Source organism: Sorex araneus, chromosome 2 (assembly GCF_027595985.1).
Source record: "Sorex araneus isolate mSorAra2 chromosome 2, mSorAra2.pri, whole genome shotgun sequence".
Taxonomy (NCBI): domain Eukaryota; kingdom Metazoa; phylum Chordata; class Mammalia; order Eulipotyphla; family Soricidae; genus Sorex; species Sorex araneus.
Window position 1 is genome coordinate 172,092,746 of NC_073303.1, and position 19,616 is coordinate 172,112,361.

Genomic DNA, 19,616 nt, shown 5'->3' on the forward strand with positions numbered 1-19,616 from the left:
TTATCACTGATTTTCCATTATTAGAAATCTTATTCTCCCATTTCATATTTATCTATAAAAATATTTCAGGTACCCTTATTTATTTGCCTTCACATATAATAAGCATAGCAACTTTATGCTGTGCAGCATATTTTGAAGATAATTTTATAAGTTACATTAAATCAGTGTATCACTGAGAGGGAATTATCATCATTACATTGTTAAAATATATGTTTTCTAATTGATGTAAACAGTATGCACTTATTTACTTGCAACTTTGATTTCCTACATTAGCTACATGATTTTTTTTCTAAATTTTGTACAAAATGTGTTAGATGTACATTTAAGTATTTCATATATGTGAGATAATAAATAGTATGCTATTTTTAATGTTTAGTTGATATATATATAGCATTTAAAAAATCACTACTGACTTGAGATGTCAGCATGGTAATAGACTAGGAAGCTTTAAGTTATCATACATCAAAAATACTAACTAGGGGGCTGGAGCAATAGCACAATGGGTAGGGCATTTGCCTTGCGCATGGCCAACCCATTCAACCCATGTTTGATTTCCAGCATCCAATATGGTCCCCTGAGCACCGCCAGGAGTAATTCCTGACTGCATGAGCCAGGAGTAACCCCTGTGCAATGCCAGGTGTGACCCAAAAAGTGTAAAAAAAAAAAGAAAATATATACTAACTGAAAAAAAAAGGGCAAGAGACTTAGTTAATTAACTTTGTATATATGTCAAAAACAGTGAGCTAAAGCAGAAAATAAATGATCAATTAAAAACAACCTCACTCGAGCTGAAGCAATAGCACAGCGAGTACCGAGTTTGCCTTGCATGCAGGCAACCTGGGTTTAGTCCCTGGCATCCCATATGGAGCCTGAGTTACCCTCAAGAATAATTGCCCCGAGGAATAATTCCTTAGCGCAGAGCCAGGAGTAACCCCTGGGCATTGCCATTTGTGACCCAAAAAGAAAAAAAAAAAACCTCACTCAAAATAGAAAATTTTAGAACCTTTACTCACACTTTTCTTATTTCCCTCTCCAGAATAGCATGGCAGTTTGTGGATGAATACACCCATGGTTATTTATGGTTGATGAGCAAGAGAAGCAAGGAAGATATAACTTACAGCATTATAATTTCTCTGTAAGGCACCTTGACTCGACTCTGTGTTGCCTTACTTGAATCTAGAGGAACACAATTGATGTAAATCAGAATTCAAGCTACCAAAAAGTGTGAAAAGTACGGATGTGTTACAGAGCAATGCATGCTGTAGACAAGTGGTTACTAATAAGGAATGTTACAGACTAGTTAAGGTGTGAAAGTCTCAGGACACTAAGTTTTTAAAAGAAGATTTCTATACATAAGGACAACATGGTACGTGTTTTACTCAAAAAGAAACACCCTAGTTGTGGGGAGGCAGGGTGGGACACCAATGAAATATTTGATTAATTCTTTATAAGGCATGTGAATGAACCTGTACTCAAGCAGTTTATAAATGCATAGATATTTTGTTTCTTTACTAATTAACAACATTTTTACAAAAGTCATGTGACTTAAAAAAGAAATTCAAAACATACTTTAAATTAATGACCAAAATATCCAAAATTATCAATATCTGTGTTTTTAAAAAACGCAGATACTGATCTTATTGAACAAACATAAAATTACTGTCATAACTATGAACAAAAGCTAAAGAAAAATGAAATAAAATAAATGAAAGTGAAGAAGACAGGGAGTCACTAGGGTACAGCCCTAGAGAGGTCCTGTGACACATTTCAGAGAAACAGCCCCAGCAAGAGGACACATTGCTGGTTTCGAGGTGCAGATTTCAGATCAGGAATGCACACACTGTTCAGAAATAAGATATGAGAGAAGAAAAATAAGAAATATGCTTAAGAAAGAACATAAAATTCTTCAAGGAGGAGAAATATTTTTTTCTTTATTTGCTTTTGTGTTTACACCAAACCTAGGGCTTATTCCTGGCTCTACACTTAATTAATTCTGGTGGGGCTCCCGGACCATAAAGGGTGCTGAAGGTGAAACTAAATTGGCCACGTACAAGTCAAAGGGCAAGAGCCCTTCCCCGTGCTGTACTGTCTCTCTCTCTTTAAGTTCTTTCATTATTATTCTCTTTGATTACTTTCCCTTTTTCTATCTTCCAGGTTATTGTATTACTCCTGCACTTTATTATTTTGGTTAAGACTACTCACTGAACTTTCTATCTTGACTATAATTCTCTATTATGTATCTTAATTATTAATTCATTGGCATAACACCTCCCCCTCCTTCAGTAACCTCAAGTCTGTTATCATTCTAAGGTTTTGTTAATATTGTACATTGTTCTCTTCCCTTGTATTATTTATATACTGCATAAGAACAAGATCATCTGCTGTTTGTCTCCTTTTAATTTATTTCACTTTATTTGGCTTCCCTTGTGCTATATATTTCATGGTAGAGAGTTATATTTATTTCAGAGATATTCGTAATTACTCACTGAAACATGCGATACTTTATCACCGCTCTTTAAAAACATTGTTCAGATCATTCTAGCAGTTCTCTCATGGCAATAGTGAAGTCTGCAGATTGCCTTTTGACATCCCCTTCAATATAATCTCATTTATTTGTGGGGAGAGGATAAGAAGAGTTTGGGGCACATCCACCAATGCTTGGGATCTATTCCTGGTTCTGTCCTCATTTCTTTTCATTGAAATAAGGAATACTGGTCATAAGACAATATTTTTAAGTTTTGTTTTATCTAGTTATTTGCAATATTTATCCAGAGAAAATGAAATACTTTGTTGACATATTCTTGTAGAGACATAACTAAGGGTCATTTTGGCATGTTAAGGTAGCTATACTCTTATCTCTGGCTAGAATCAGTTGTATGTGTCTCTCACATTCATTCTGTCTTAGTTGTGGGTGATGCTGAAAGATATGACTGTTTACTGAGACTTCTCAGTATTTTAATTGGTCTTTGGGAAGAATGGCTATTGTGGTAACAATAGAGCCATATGGAGCTCATCTAGCATAAAATGGTCTTTTATAGTCTTTTTTTTTTCTTTTTGAGTCACATCCGGCAATGCTCAGGGGTTACTCCTGCCTGGCTCTGCACTCAGGAATTACTCCTTGCAGTGCTCGGGGCTCGAATCCAGGCTGGCCACGTGCAAGGCAAGTGCCTACCCACTGGGCTATCGCTCCGGCCCCATCTATCTGGTCTTGTAGTAAAGATAGAAGGCTATCGTTGACTATATTTTTATGTCTTCTTTAATACCTTTATGTTAATGTCTTCTTCACCTGCAAATGTATTTTATAATCCAAGAAGAATATTTAAAGAACTTACCACCATGTTATTTTCTAGTCTACAGTCCTTTAGTGGGTCTGGTGTCTTATCTCCACCTTTTAGGTCCTGATTGTGTGGTTTTATTTTTTTTCATAACATTGAAGATTTTTAGTTATACTTAAGAAAGTTGAAGGAGGGGGCTGGAGCAATAGCACAGCGGGTAGGGCATTTGCCTTGCACGTGGCTGACCCGGGTTCGAATCCCATCATCCCATATGGTCCTCTGAGCACTGCCAGGGGTAATTCCTGAGTGCAAAACCAGGAGTAACCCCTGTGCATTGCCAGGCGTGACCCAAAAAGCAAAAAAAAAAAAAAAAAAAGAAAGTTGAAGGAAATATGCCAATTTTTTTTAGGAAGCAATTTTCCAATTTTGTTTAATTTTTGCATTTAACGGTGTTCTCTATATATGTATATATAGTGAATTTGAAATTTATTTATATCAAAACCATGATAGCATATGTTAAAATTTAATTAATTTAGCCAGGAGAATGATTATAGTGAATTCCATCAATTTGTATATCTATTTTTTTATTTATATAAAACTAAACAGAAAGACTGATTGAAATGTAATTTTACTACTAGGGGCCAAGAGAGAATGTACAGTAGGTAAGGCTCTTGCCTTCCATTCAGTTGACTAAGGTTTGATCTCAGCAGTGATTTGGAGGCATGGTACAGAAACTAAAACAAGAAAATTTAATTATGAACATTGACTTATTTCATTTCTGTCATAATTGGATGAATTAAAAAATTTAAAACTAGAATAATTCTTAGTTTAAGTTTATTATTAGAACACTGGTTTTTAAAACTGCAATATGTAAAAAGACGTGCATTTTTTCTAACACACTAATTTTAGTTTTTCTTCCCGTTTATGAGACCTTTCTATTTTTATTTGTAGCATTCATGTTCTAGATATTAGTTGCTATTTGAATAGAATTCACATTTATTTCAAAACACAGATTTAATATTAAAAACCATGTTTCTATGGAATTACCGTATTTCATTTTGTCATGAAATCCAAATTTCTTGTCTTACAGTTTGTCACAAATATATCTACTTGTTCTACTGTAATAGAGTAGAGTTCTTGCCTGGCATGCAGTTAATTAAGATTTAATTCCTGGCATGTCATATGAACAACCAGACGTCATGCTTGAGCACAAAATCAGAAGTAAGGCCTGGGCACAGCCACGTACGATCTAAGAACAAACAAATAGACAAAACAAGTGAAAAAGACATAGTGGAGATGATGATTTGTGACCATTCTAGATTGTGCTTAGGTTTAAAAGCCATTGTGTAAGTAATTGCCTTACTCACTGTACACATATCTGTATGTCTCCAAAGTTCATCTCTTAAAAACAAAATATCCTATAATTTGTAACCTCAATTATAAAATCGAGAAAGAGTAAAGACTTCTAATTTCCATAATTTACAACAAAGCATATAAATGCCATAAAGATAGGATCAATTTTCAAAGGAAAAAATACTTCAATTTCATCAAATAAATTAAGTGCTATGGATCAAACAGTTATAGAAGAGTATAGTAAAAATTTTAGTGAATGCATTGTTTAAAAAAATAGTGCATATGATGGATTAAAGTTGAGAGATATTTCATTTTTTAATTTACTATAACTGTTACTGCTTATATGTTATACTGTATTGTAGCTATTTCTTGTGTTTTAGAGCTATGGCCAACAGTCTTTGTGGTTATTTCTGGCACTGTGCTCAGATATCAACCCTGGCAGTGCTTAGAGAACAATATGTGGTGCTTGAGGATTTGGAATCAGAATTGGCTGCTTTCAAGTGTCTTAACTTCTATAATATCCCTCTGGTCCCTTATTTTACTTTTTGTTACTGTTAAACCTTCACTGATTTTTCTTTGATGACTGGCATTGAACAAAGATGTCTCGGTTCCCTGGAGTTCACATGGTTTAGTTGCAGTGCACCAGATTTTGAAAACATGCAATGTGAATGCCTTAATGCCTGCACTCTACCCAGACCCAGTCAATTCAAGTTACTTATTTCCACAGTAATTTCCTTGATCCAAGGAAATTGAAGTCCTCTCCTTTCCATGTATCTACTTTCGGTTTAAAGCATTTTATTTTCTACATGATGTATTCGATATGCCAAAAACAATAACAATAAGTCTCACAATAAAGAACGTTACTGGTGGACACTTAAGCAAACTGATGAAAAATGGGACAACAGTTCTACAGTACTACAGTGCTACCTTGCCTTTAGTGATTTGTAAACTTAAATAGATAACCAATCTATTTTAAATGTTAGATGTTATTTATATAGTCATCTTATTAGATGATATAACTAGCAATAACTAATTATCTCTATCAACTTTATCTTTTTCTCTCAAGAAAGGTTAACTTATTCTGTGATTTTGTTGTTGTTGTTATATAGTGGGATGGTTTTGTGATATATTTTTCATTTATTTTTCAGTTTTTGTTGGGAAATTAATACTTATCTGTATCTGAAGCACCTTAAAATATCATTTAAGAAAATATTTTCATTGTTTAAAAATGTTAATTGGTTATGTGGTGTAATTGGTAGTACTTGTTAGGAAAACATTCAAGAATGAATAGAGTCACAAAATGTGCAACTGGTACCATATGCAAGTTTGGGTGCTCAGCATTCGAAGGCCAATATCCAAGAGAGACCAGCTAATGTGAGAAAAAAGCAGATTCATGCCCCCGAAACAATCTATCTGCATGGTAAAAAAAATAGTACACATAGGAAAATAGAACCTGTGAGCATATTTTGGAAAGGGTAAATTATAGACTGGTTGGCTGCAGGGAGATCAAGAAATTGACTCATTAAACGATCTGCTGGGCAAGCTTCCGTTGCAATTGCAAATAAAGATATCTGAATAAATTTCCCAGTATCATTCCTTAGGAAAATATAATGGGGAAATTCCATCCTTAACCTGTCAGGATTTCTGTGTTCTAATATTAATTAAACTCTTAATCCTCGGATCAGCTTTATTATATCCATTTTCAAATATCAATGGCGTTCTAACAAAGCCCAGACTCTATCACAAAGATACCAGAAATAAAGATTGTGGGCAGGGTTATCTATAGCCATAATCAAGTGCTCTTTTGCTGGACTCACCATGACCTTGTCTGTGAAGTACCTGGGGAGATCAGTACTCATGAAAGTCTAAAAAAGGGTCCTTCAGGACATGGACATTAAAGTTCTCCACTCTACAAAGATTCAAAGGTTTTTGTCAGTTACCACAGAAAAAAACTTCAGGGAAAGACTGAAGCAAAATATTTTTATTTATAAAATATAAGACAGGTCAAAATGAAAAGAGAGGACCCCGTAATGTAGAGAAAAGATTTGCAGGTTACTTCAAAATGAAGTGTATAGGGTTTTTCCTTTGGAAGCTGATTTTATAGACCTTTTCCAAACTGACTTATTTGGGGCATTTTTTATTATTATTATTATTATTATTATCATTATTATTATTAGTGGATCACCATGAGGTACAGTTGCAAACTTATGAACTTTTGCATTTGCATTTCAGTCATACAGTGATCCTTTACCCATCCATCCACCAGTGCCCATTCTCCTCCACCAATGATCCCAGTATCCCTCCCACCACCTCAACCCATCCCCCACCACCCCACCCTGCCTCTGCGGCAGGGCATTCTCTTTTGATCTCTCTCCTTTTGGGTGTTGTAGTTTGCAATAAAGGTATTGGGTGGCCTTCATGTTCGGTCTATAGTCTACTTTTGGCGCTCATCTTTCAACCTGAATGGGTCCTCCCAACAAAAAGGTGATGCTTGAACATTATCTAGGAACACACACTTTGAGTTCCAATGTTCTCTATTAAGGTTTATCAGGGTACTTTGTCTTGCTGAATTGTCTCCTGGGGACATCCAGCCCAGAAGTTGGAGACTTATCAAAAGACCAAGTCTTAGTTTTATGACTGTTAAAATTCATTGCCCTCCCCATATTTCTGCCTATTTTATACCTCACTTAGATAGTTCACATTTAGGGAAATGATCTCTTTAGTTAGTGATCTCCTACCTACAATATTTTGTGCAATACTATTTCTTTATAAGAAAATTATAGACAGCTGCAATATTGTGCCCAAAGAAAAAATTATGTGTATTCCCTGTTTTTGTTAATATCCTGCATTAAACATTTTTCTAACAGATTCCTGACCCAGAGATAGATCACAGTGATAGTAGAAAAGTGGACTTTTCTAGCAGACAAAAAATGTAGTGCTTTTCATTGATAATTTATTTCTCAGTAACAATGGGCTATACAAAGGCTGATAGATGCATATATATTTAATTTATTTAGATGTATGGTAAGACCAATGGGAAAAAAGCTGTAGGCGTTCAGATTGCCTCCTGCCTCAGAAAAGTTTAAATATTCTTAATAAAAATTAAGGTAATCACCATAAATAATGGAACAAAAAGACTTCTTCACAGGCTTCTAGTTCCAATTCACTCTCATAGCATTCATTAGTTTCACAATGATCAAGTGATATTTATTTAATATGTACATTCAATCCTTTGAATTACAAATATGTTTTAGATCGATATTTGATATAGATTAAACTGTTTTTGTAGGACTGGAGAGATAGCACAGCGGGTAGGGCGTTTGCCTTGCATGCGGCCAACCCGAGTTCAACTTCTATCATCCCATATGGTCCCCTGAGCAACGCCAGGGTTGGTTCCTGATTGCAGAGCCAAGCATGGCCCCTGTGCATTGCTGGTGTGACCCAAAAAGCAAAAAGCAAACAAAACAAAAGATTTAAACTGTTTTTATATATTTGTTTCAGCACAAATAGAAAAACATCTTTTTCTAAAAAGATAAATATTGGGCTGGAGTGACAATACAGTGGGTAGGGTGTTTGCTTTGCTCGCGGCCAACACGGGTTTGATTTCCAGTATGCCGTATGGTCCCCCGGGCAGCCAGGAGTAATTCCTGAGTGTACAACCAGGAGTAACACCTGAGTGTTGCTGTGTGTGACCCAAAAAGAAAACAAAGCAAAATAAATAAATAAATAAAAAGATAAATATATATTTATGTTAAAACAACCGGTTTATCATTTCACATTTTTATTCCTTCTTCTTTTGGTTGAAAAAAAAAAGATGAAAATGTAACTTTGTTTGTTTGTTCTGTTTGGGGACCGCACCAAGCAATGGTCAGGTGTTAATTTTCTGACCTTTCAGACCAACGTCTGCAGTTTACTGGAGACTATTTGTAATGCTGGAAATGGAACCTGAGTAGGTTGTAAGCAGGTAAAGCACCATATATGCTATACTGTCTCTCCTTTCCCTGAAATTGAATTTTTTTTTGTTTTTGTTTAGGGCCATATCTGGAAGTGTTAGAAATCACTCCTGTTGGAGCTAATGAGATCCCCTGGATTGATCCAAGGTCAGTAGAGTACAAGATCATGTTCTACCCACTGTGTTAGTGCTCTAGCCCTTGAATTTGTAGATTGAACACATTTGACTCTATTGCTTTTGAGAGTTACATGCAACAATTTTTATTTCTTTAAAATTTGACATCATTTGGACATGATAAATTCTTTTGGGAAATATTTAATTATGGATTCATTTGTGTCTTTGCTATATAACTGTCCAGGTATTCCATTTCTTCAAGTTTAGTAAGTTTTTCTTTGGGAATTTATACTTTTATTTAAGTTGTTCAACTATTTGAAAAAATATGTCTTCATAGTTTTCATTTTATGAAAATTTCTACTGACCTATGGTAATATAGTCTCAATTCTTTCATTTTAATGAGGACTTTTCTTTCTTTCCTTCCTTCATACATATATTTTACAGTGAAATCATATCACTTCCACCACCAAAGTGCCAGATTCACCATGATTTACCACACCAACATTGACTGGGCTCGTTTTGGTGTGTGTGTGTGTGTGTGTGTGTGTGTGTGTGTGTGTGTGTGTGTGTGTGTTTGTGCGAGCGCATATTTAGAAGAGGTGGTATTATGGCCATTCCTTATGGTATTTAGAGGTCCATTTGGCACTTGGTATCAAAATTGGGGTTACTTCATGAAAATTATGCGCTCTAGTTAATTTCAATTTTCTTATTAAATCACTATGTTTACAAACCCTTTTAAATAGTTTTTTCCATGCAATTTTCCAATACTAATTCTAGCAATAGTATGAAATTACTACCAGTATTGTCACTCAGTACCCTCCCGCTTCCCAGTCTGAACCATTAAAAGGCAAAGTTTTAAGTTTGTCTACCTTAGTCTTTTATTTACAGTGGCCTTGGCTTGTGATTTAGCTAAATAAAGCAGCACACCCCTACATCACTCAAGGCACCTGGCCCATGTTATCTCCAATCTATCTCTTCATACATAATTCATTGATTTATTTAAATTCCCATTAATTATATTTCTATAATTTAGAGTCCAGGGTAATCTCAATATTTCACTCTTTGATACTTTGAACACCCTAGTCTCTGATTATTTTATATACAACACATCAGTGAGATCATATAGTATTAGTCCTTTTCACATCATCTAGCATGATATCTTCCGATCTATGCAAGCCAATTGCATGACTTCATTATTCCTTGCATTGTATTTCATTTGTAAAAATATCACACAATCATATATTTATTTTCCATTGGACACCTAAGTTAATCTCATATCTTAACTACAGTGATAAGTGTTGCAATTATTGATGGCATTCATATAAGCTATTACAAAGGACTAATTTCAATAATTTGGAAGAGTTTATGGACTAAGAGTAGTCTGTCTTTATTGAAGGTTTCATATAACTAACTAGTGAAACTCTCTTATCTAGGTCCTTGATGTTGGGAAAAAGTCTTGACTACTGTGCTAATCACCTGCTAGTGATTGACCTGTTCATTTTCTTTTTCTATTTACTCCCCCTCAATTTTTTGAGATTTCATGATTCTAAGAGTCTGTCCATTTCACCTATATAGCCCCAGATTAGCCATGTAATAATTTCATAATAACTGCTCATAAACTTTTGAATATCTATGTTATCTAATTCAATTCATCACACTCTATCACTAATCCAGTTATTTGGGAATTTTCTCTTACTCTCATAGTCTTAGTTTGTTTATCTTTTTTATTATTTTGAAAAAAACATGTCCTGGTTCCATTGGCTCCTTGTATTGTTTTATTGATTTTTTATCATTAATTTCTCCTCTAGTTTTTATTATTTCCTTCCATCTACTGGTTTGGAAATTCATTTATTATTCCTTTTTCAATATTTGAGAAGTGTGTTAGGTTGTTGAATAGAGCTTTTATTTGCCTATTGTAGGCCTGCATTGCTTCTGTTGTGTCCTCCAGAGGACACTGATAATTTGTTTCTATGTTCTGTAGCTTGAATTTTTAAATTTATTCCTTGTTTACTCTTTGACAGAATTTATTTAGCAGTGTTTTTGTTCAGCTTTTGGTATTGGGGCTTTTTTCCACTTCCTTATAAGAGTTATTTTCTATCTTCCTGAAATTTTGTTTAAGAGGATGCTTAGTATAGTTTCTGGATTAGTAAATTTATGTACATTTGTATTTTGTGCTACTATGTATTCTATTAAGGAGAATAATTGTGTCAACTTTGTGCACTCAAGAAAAATGTGTTTTCATTTTTTAAAAATAGAGGGCCACTTGTCTGTCCATTAATCCAGTACTCTAGCTCTTCATTTAGGATTCTTCTTTATGTATTGCTATTTCTTATGTTGAAAATTAAGTGTTCAATGTGATTGTGTTTCAATGTGTTTCTTTAGGTTTGTAAGAAACTTTATGAACTTTCCTGAGCCTAAAAGTGTTGAATACATGTTGAGAATACTTAGTTCTTCTATCTGTACCCTTGACCAATTAGTAGTATTCTTCTCTATCTTAAATTCTTTTCTTTATACTACATTCTTTATAGCAAATGCTGTTTGGTCTGATACAAGCTTGGTTGCCCACTATTGTTTTTTTCTGTCAGGCACTATCTTTATGGTTGTTTTTCATCTTTTCACTCTGAACCTGTATTTATCCTGTGAATTTGGTTGTGTATCCTTTAAATAGCAGATACATAAACTATATTTCCTAATCTAGATGTTCTGTACTTTTGATGAAAGAATATAGTCCATTGGAATTCAGAGAGATTATTAATATAAAGGTCTATGTTGTGATCTTCAATTTTAGATTCTGTTGGTTTTGCAAGTGGCCATTTGCTTTTTATAGGTAGCATATCAGTAATTATTGTATGGTTTGTTAAGAAATAATAAATGTTTCCGGCTCCTTTTTTGCGAATGTTTTTATCCCTCTTTCAAATATAAATGACAATTTTGCAAAATGGTAAACTCTGGGTTGAAAAAAAAATGTTTATCCCTTGAGTACTTTGAATGTGTCATTCCACTTTTTTCATGGTTGAATGTTTTTATATGAGGGATCTTCTGTGATTCTTATACTAATGTCCTTATAACTTGAATTATTTCTTCTCTCTTGAGGCTTTAATGATTTTGTCTCATTACTGTTTTTACCGTTAAGATTAATATGTGTCTTGGTGTTCTTATGTTTGACTCTATTTTCTTTGACTCTCTTTGGGCCTCTTGTGACTGTGAAGAAGCATCTATCCAGAAACTAGTAAGTTCTGAATCATTGTTACTTCTACTAGTCATCTCTTTTTCCTCTTTCTGGTATTTTGTTGTATAAATCATAAATAATTCATATTGGTGTTAGCTATTAAGTATCTGATAGTCTATTCTATTCTTTTGCTTATCTTTTGCTATATGAAGGCTTGCATTTTGTTTTCAACATTGCTTATATGACTTCCTGCATTCAGATTTATGTATCTGGTTTTCTGTTGCATTCATCAGTTCTTCCAATTCCATTTGTATAGATTTATTCATACTCTTAATGAACTCTCCATAAAGTTTATGGCACTTTCCTTCCAGTGATTATTTAATTTCCATTGCCATCACATTAAATGCCCATTTGAGAGTCTCCTCAAACAGGCTCAAGAATTTTGATAAATGCCCAAAAGTTGTGAAAGAAAGAGAGAAAGATTGAGAGAGAGAGAGGAGAGACAGAGAGAGAGAAAGGGAGAGAGGAGAGAGAAATACCTGACATAGAGGCAGGCTGGTGGTGGGTGTGAAGGTTGATGGGAGGGAGACTGGGGGAACTGGTCCCTGCAAATGTACACGGGTGGTGGATGGGTGTTGGAACACTGTATGATTGAAATATAATCATGAACATGTTTGTAAGGGTCATTCTCATAGTGATTAATTAAAAAGGTTTAAAAAAGAATTTTAATGAACTAGTGAACTTGTTTGGACTTATTTCTCTGTCTTTTATTACACTGGATTTTTTGTTTTCCCATTGTTCCTGGGTGCTGACAGTAGAGTGTTATATTTTTGCTTTTGAGAATGGCTTGCTTGTTATTTTAAACTAATAATTTATGGTGTCGTTCCATTTTGATTAACATAAAATGGTATTTCACCAAGTCAGTCATGTTGTAGACCTAATTCCTCCCTTTAAGTTTTGTTTGTTTTGTTTCTTTTTCAAATGGGAGTATTCTGATACAACATTAGGACCCAGTAGTTTCACAAAGATTCTAACAGTGTGTGAGATGAAATTAAAGGAGATAATTTGTAACAAGATACTACAGAAATACAAAAACCATAATGAATTGCTATGAACATCATTATTTGTTACCAAAGTGATGTGAAGTAATGTTTTTATCTTACAAGATTGCATAATTTACATAATACTCAAAGTGAAATTTAGATTGTTCTTATGAATTAATAGTAGAGTTAATTTTATTTAAGATACTGCTTGCAGTACCTCTTTTCACATGTCTGACACTTCAATATTTATTTCTATATTATATATCCACATGTTTACAAGTAGAAAGTTCCAAAATTGAGGGAAATGTTTGAAAATGTTGGAAAAAGATTTATGGTGTAAATTTCTCATGTAAATATAGTTTAGACTGTCACTGGCATTAAGTAAATATAAACTGTAGTGTTCTCTATAGAAAAAAATGTAATAATTTCTTGGTTGATAAGAAATTAAGTGATGTGGAGTAACTGTGGCAAGTCCTGGTCAATACTCTTAACATACTTGTATCACTGTTAATGAAATTTCTAAACTAGGGATGTCATAGTAAAGTAATAATATGAGTCTTGGCTGATAAAAATGACTAGCAAATATTCTTTAATAAGTGCATATTCTTGACAAATTATCTTAAATGTTTAAATTTTTGTACTGTATATATGGTGGCATGAAAATACTTCTTAATTCCTTAATGATTTATGACTCACATGTATTTATCCCTACCACTCAGTAATTAATTAAAAAAAAGAGTACCTGGGGCTGAATAGCTAGTACAGTGGGTAGAGTCTTTGCCTTGCTCATGTCAACCTGGATTTGGTCTGTGTCATCCCATATGGTCCCCTGAGTATCTTGAGGAATGGAAAAGCTATAGGGAAATTAGAAAAGCAAGTAATTCAAAACAAATGCAAAATCCAGAGTTCCCAGAAAGTTTTGGCTCATAAGTAACCAAGACTGACTTGGGAAATTGTGACAATGAGAGGTAAAACACAAAGGAATGGTTAAAGATAAACTCAGAGGATTAGGGATGCTTGTAAGAGCACTGTAAGCTTCTCTGGGAGGAGTAAAAGGGCAATTCACTGATGAAGCTTCAAATAATTAGGGTTAATACCCAGTACTTCATAGAGGGATTTTTTTTATAGATAAGGAAGGAAGCAGAATGGTTCTCTATGACTCTCCAGATGATCTCTGTGGCTTCTGTAGAACTCTTATGTAAAATATAAATGGCTCTTCTAAATCTGTGATATTTATGTATATACACACACATATATATATGTATATATATGTTATCATCATCATCCTGTTGATTGTTGAATTTCTTGAGCGGTCTCAGTAATATCTCCATTCGTCTTAGCCCTGAGATTTTAGAAGCCTCTCTTTACTCATCCTTCCCAACGATGCTGCATTGGAGGCTCTTTCAGGGTCTGGGCAGTAAGACCCAGCATTGTTACTGGTTTTGCCATTTGAATACACCATAGGGAGTTTACGAGGCTCTCCCATGTAGGCAGGAAACTCTCAGAAGCTAGCCAGGCTCTCCAAGAGGGAGAACTAGGCTATAAGATGTCCCCTGGCCGCAAAGCCTGGCTACAGCCATCCTCAAGGCCCCCTCCACATATATATGTAAATAATATATTTTAAATATTGATGGTACGTGTTGTTAGTGTTATATTTATAGTTAAAATAAACTGTTATTTAAAAACAACTATTACCATTTTTTAAATTTTCCTATTTAAAATTTTAGTTAATACCATGGTCATTCTCATCCCATTGCTCATCAATTTGTTCGAGTGGGCACCAGTAACATCTCTCATTGGGGGACTTATTGTTACTGTGTTTGGCATATCCAATATGCCATGGGTAGCTTGCCAGGCTCTGCCATGTGGGAACAATACTCTCTGAGAGGGGAGGAGGAATCAAACACTGGTCAGCCGCATGAAAGGCAAACACCTTATCGTTGTGCTATCGCTCCAGCTCAGTTAATATAGAACAAATATAATTGATGTTTTCACTACATCACTTTAATGATATTTTTAAGTTAAAGAGATAATCAGAATCTAATAATAGATATGGATGGCCAAAATTAATATTTTTTCAGTGGTTTAATGTAAGGCATTTATAGCTAAGAAGTAGCTTACTTCCTTGTGGTTAGATTTATGACAGAAAATTCTATTTTTCAGGTATGAATTTAGAAATAATGTTTACCTTACTTTTTTGTTCTTGTTATATGCTAATGAATACTGATTAAAAAGTTTAGCATTTTGAACTTCAGATTTCTAAAAAGCCTTTTTAGGACCTATACCATAATCGGTGATTTGCTATCAAGGTTAGTTCACAAATGTTTATTATAATGTAATAGAAGTATTATCAATTGCAAAATTTGCATTGTGTTAAAAACATCTCATAATGTGACTTATATTGCAAATATATTTTGAATATATTCAGAGGAATAGAGATATATGTCTACTATTTTCTCTAATTAAAATGTGGGAATGGAAACTTTGTGCTGACTTGAAGTAGTAAAAAAATTTCCTCAATGGGCTTCTTGAGGTAATCAAATATTAGCCAAAATTGTATTGAAATACCTGGAAGTTTATTTGCAAATCATATTTTTCAAAAGAAAACTGAACTCCTCTTTTTTTTTTTTTTTTGGCTTTTTCGGTCACACCTTTCGATGCACAAGGGTTACTCCTGGCTCATGCACTCAGGTATTAACTCCTGGCGGTGCTCAGGGGACCATATGGGATGCTGGGAATCAAGCCTGGGTTGGTCGCATGCAAGGCAAATGCCCTACCCTCTGTGCTATTGCTCCAGCCCTGAAAACTGAACTTCTAAATTAAATTTTTTTAAAACTTTGTTACAGGTTTGCCTCTCTTGCTGCTCATCAAGCAACGCATTGTTGTTACCTTTTTTTTTCGAGAGTTTTTCGCATTGCAATATAACTTACAATATAACTCAATTATTAGTAGCCCTTTGTAAGAAGGTATTTAAAGACAATATTTTGAAAGGAATCTTATGAAGTAAATTGACAAATTATTTAAAAATTAGTGGTATATTTTTGTACTCATAGCCTGGTTTATATCTGCTCTATAATTGCACAGGTCTAGAAGACCTTAACTTATACCATTTATATATAAATTAATTCTGCATCTATACATATTCCCATATGTAAATATGAACATGTATAGAGTTGCACAATAATTATTATGATTACCTTACATTATAAGCTACTCGTGGTGTATTCAATATGCCAAAAACTGTAACAACAAGTCTCATAATGGAGACGTTACTGGTGCCCGCTCGAGCTAATCGATGAACAATGGGACAACAGTGCTATAGTGCTACATTACATTATAATAAAATGCCCTATGAAATAAAATAAAAACTTAAAAAGCTAATTTATTTTCATAAAAATTGATGTGGATGCAGTGAAATATGGATGTAGGTTGGGTTTCTCAAGTTTATGTAGTCAACTATTAATATTGACTTACTAAATAATACAATGAAATTGGTAAAATGATACGTTTATATCTATTATAATAAATGTGTACCATGTACATTACTACTGGCTATAATTTAATTGTTTTAAATAAATATCCTATATGATAAAACTAACACAATCCTCCAATGTTCTAGAAAAGTGACATGTATTCATTTACAAATTATTTGCCACTATTCATAAAATAATTAACCTATTGTCACTATAACTTATAACATACTAAGTAATTGTAAACATTGAGCCATGCTTTTTCAGCGAGAAACACACATAGTTTTCATAATAATACTTATGAAATAACTAGAGTTAATTTATATTTAATGTGATTCTAGTATTATTATTTGTGCTTTCATGTATCAATACATGGCATATTAAAAACTATATGATAAGTTCTACTATTTTGTATTTTTGTGAGATTAATACAAAAGAATCATGAAGTAGCTTGGTCAGGATCCATGGTTCTGTAGAGGAATCAGAGGGAGCCAGCTCGTTGCTGCTAATTTGTTAGTGTGGACTTAGTCTAGTGAAATTCAGTAGAGATGATATTGATATAGATTTGGCTCTTGTGAATGTAAGTACATTTGAAGTTTTACCTATATAGTGCAGTGTATAGGGCATTTTCATTCCATGCAACATACTAGGATTCTATCTCCAGCATCCTATATGGTCCCTGGACACCCCTAATAGAAATTATAAGTGCTGAATCAGGAGTAATCCCTGAACACTAATGGGTGTGGGGAAAAACTAAAAAAAGAAAAAAACTGACATACTCTCTCTTCCAGGAATAGCTGCATAGAAGGGGTTTCATAGACATAGATCATGAAAAAGGCAGAGAGACTTCTCAACCCTGAGCCAAAGGGGAGCATTCTCATTGCTTCTCTAGACATAAATCCTGAGCAATCACCATAGTCATCCTGGAACCCTGGAGGGATGCCCGAACCCCATCACAGCCTTCATCCTCAGAAAACTGGAGAGACTAAAAGAAATTGGTACTTGTTTGTAATTATATAAATTCCCAAGATTGAATCAAATATAAACATCACATGAACATTACTATCAAGTAATTGGATGTGGTCACCAAAATCCTCCTCCAAAACAGACACCCAGGCCTTGTGGATTTAAAAACAAAAGGAAAGCAGAAAGAAATGAAAAAGGAAGAAAACAAAGGAAGAAAAAGGAAGAAAGAAAGAAAGAAAGAAAGAAAGAAAGAAAGAAAGAAAGAAAGAAAGAAAGAAAGAAAGAAAGAAAGAAAGAAAGAAGAAGAAAGAAAGAAAGAAAGAAAGAAAGAAAGGAAGGAAGGAAGGAATATGGGAAGAAGTAAATGGAGGAGAGAAGGAAATGGAGCGGGAGGGAAGGGGGAAGGAAGGAAGGATGGAAGGAAGGAAGGAAGGAAGGAAGGAAGGAAGGAAGGAAGGAAGGAAGGAAGGAAGGAAGGAAGGAAGGGAGGGAGGGAGGAAGGAAGGAAGAGAAATAAAGAAAGAAAGAAAGAAAGGAAGGAAGGAAGGAAGGAAGGAAGGAAGGAAGGAAGGAAGGAAGGAAGGAAGGAAGGAAGGAGGAAGGAAGGAAGGAATATGGGAAGAAGAAGGAAATGGAGGAGAGAAGGAAATGGAGCGGGAGGGAAAGAGGGAAGGAAGGATGAAAGGAAGGAAGGAAGGAAGGAAGGAAGGAAGGAAGGAAGGAAGGAAGGAAGGAAGGAAGGAAGGAAGGAAGGAAGGGAGGGAGGGAGGAAGGAAGAGAAATAAAGAAAGAAAGAAAGAAAGAAAGAAAGAAAGAAAGAAAGAAAGAAAGAAAGAAAGAAAGAAAGGAAGGAAGGAAGGAAGGAAGGAAGGAAGGAAGGAAGGAAGGAAGGAGGAAGGAAGGAGGAAGGAAGGAAGGAATATGGAAAGAAGAAGGAAATGGAGGAGAGAAGGAAATGGAGCGGGAGGGAAAGAGGGAAGGAAGGATGAAAGGAAGGAAGGAAGGAAGGAAGGAAGGAAGGAAGGAAGGAAGGAAGGAAGGAAGGAAGGAAGGAAGGAAGGAAGGAAGTGGCAGGGATGAGGGAGGGAGGAACGAAGAGAGAGAAAGATTTATAGACATACCCCTATACCCCTGTGCACATTTAAAATATTAGCAAACTGAATCCAACAAATATATCATAAAAATAATTCATATTATCAAGCAAAGTTTATTCCAGGCTGCAATACATATATGTTAATTGATGTAATACCATAGCAGTGTGCAGGATGACATGGGGATTGTCCTTTTAGCCTTGTCAAAGGGAACTTAATTTACTTTAAAGCAATGGCCTTTCTGTATGGACACAGGAAGACAGTCAATATTATGCTTTGTAACTTGGAAGCTGGTTGATTCCAATAATATTTACTCAGAGGCATCTGCTTTCTCAACTCAGTTGCCCTTAGTTCCTAGCACCCCAAAAGCAGGGTCCGACAATGGACAGAATGGACCCATGGTAACCTGTGATCTACTCTGGCATGGAAATGGGCCAGGCCAAAGTGCCACAATACTCAACTGCAAGTTGAGAGCATGGTCATAGACAAATGCTGTCATGATCCAAAAGTAACAACAAGACTAGTACCCTGCTGGGGTTAGGAAGACTAACCTGGCCTGAGTTACTGTGGTCTGGAATATATAGTGAATGTCCTCAGGAAGAACCAAACTTTAAGTCTGATATAACACTGTGCTCATACAGAATGACATTGCTAGAAATATTAGAAGTAAATTTACTATAACTATATAAACATATTATAAGTTGAAGAAGGAATAAAGGGATACCCCTGACACACCCTTGTTTGGACCCCACCCTTGAGCGGATCTCCTACTAATCTCCTTAGATGAGATTTTGTTAATCTCCTCAAGAAATGGTATTACCCTTCTTTGTTGATTTGTTAATGTTCAACCCACATTTGTGTCACCATCCTATGTAATTTGCTATATAAACTAAGACTGTGACAGAAGAGGGGAAGAGAGAAGAAGAAGATGACACAACAGAAGACACAGAAGACATGGGGGAAGACACAGAAGTCAAGGAGACAACACAGACAGAAGAAGACATAGAAGCAGAGACAGAGAGAGGTCGAAAGAGACCAGAGGAGAGACTATAGAGACAGAGACAGAGAGACAGACAAAACAGAGCACAGCAGCACACACAGAAGCAGAGCACATGGAGGAGCCATCCCAATCCAGTCCATACACAGCGGCACGAGAACACCGAATGCGAGTGGTGCATGCCAG